This window comes from Morone saxatilis, unplaced genomic scaffold, assembly GCF_004916995.1.
Source record: "Morone saxatilis isolate NCDOM2014 unplaced genomic scaffold, NCSU_SB_2.0 Contig23, whole genome shotgun sequence".
Lineage (NCBI taxonomy): Eukaryota > Metazoa > Chordata > Actinopteri > Moronidae > Morone > Morone saxatilis.
In genome coordinates this window covers 4,077,477-4,078,784 of record NW_023339796.1, presented here as the reverse complement: position 1 = coordinate 4,078,784, position 1,308 = coordinate 4,077,477, and positions in this window count along the sequence as shown.

Genomic DNA, 1,308 nt, shown 5'->3' with positions numbered 1-1,308 from the left:
TCTGCAAGACCCCACTCAGGGAAGAAACCCAACACTCCTCCACCTTCTGCATCAGTGGTCGACAGCAGACATTTGTAATCTCTTCTGCCTTTTAGCTGCTGGTCAGCTGAACACTTTGATTCATGTGAACACAGAAGTGGAAAAAAGGTAACCTGCGTCTCAGGAACAAGTGAGCACACTTGGTGGCTCACAAGAGGCTGAAGCGAATTGAGGTTGGAGATTCCCATTTTGGCGATTAATGAGGTAATTCATGTAAATGCTTTGGTTTCTCATTAGCATACTGTAATGAGATGAGCAACCTACTCACTCACTGCCCTCTTCTTCGTCTATTTCTTCTTTTTCTTCTGCCTCAGCATTAGCATCGACGTGCTACGCTGACATTTACAGGCAAATTAATACAAAGAGACAGCCGTGACCTCCTGAGTGCTGTGTGTGTGTGTGTGTGTGCGCGCGCGTAGAGAGAGAGACTGTGCTGTGCTGTGCTTACCAGCTGTTTCATTCAGCCATCTGTGGTGTCAGATGTTTGTAAGGATGCTGGAAGATTCTCAGCCCGGTGTGACGAGCACAAATGCACATTTTCAGCATTATTTGGCACGCATGCATGCATATACGCACGTGGAGACACATGCATATTCACACATGCACACACACTTTTCCTTTTCTACCTCTGTTTAGGTCAGCGAAATTCAGTTTAATGTACTCAGCTCTGTCACGTTGGTGCTTTTTTTGCCGTGAAATTACGTAACAGACACAGCAGAAGGTGCCAAAATTAATTACTATAGAACAAAAACAATTAGAACACATCGTAACATTATAAGTCGGTCTGTGCTGTTAAAAATAAAAAGTAAGCTGACAGGACAACTCCGGATGGGTTTTTATTTTAATAGCTTTTATTACCATTTCCATCAGTCATATTTATGCAAATAATTTGGTAACCATTGTAACATGTGCTCGTCATTGTGGGTACTTTCGTGATTAATAGTTCAAAAGCTGTTAATACTGCTGTTCTTTTATTCTGCTCCATGTACTTTGTCAGTTCATTAAGTCCATTTAAAAGTGTGTGACAGCGATTCCTACAGTAATAAGCCCCCCAAAATATTACTGTGTAACACGCTCCCTTTTGGTCCTCTCTCTATCTGTTAGTTATCGTTCATAACGTGTTCAGTTTGCAGTCTAATAATACAAATAATTCTTGTAATCAGTCATTTCTTTGGTAGATCTTTCTGACACCAAAGAACATAAAGAAAACACATGAGAAGCATTAAAGTGCTGCATAAACTTCAGTCACAGGAATTTGATTTCCCCACA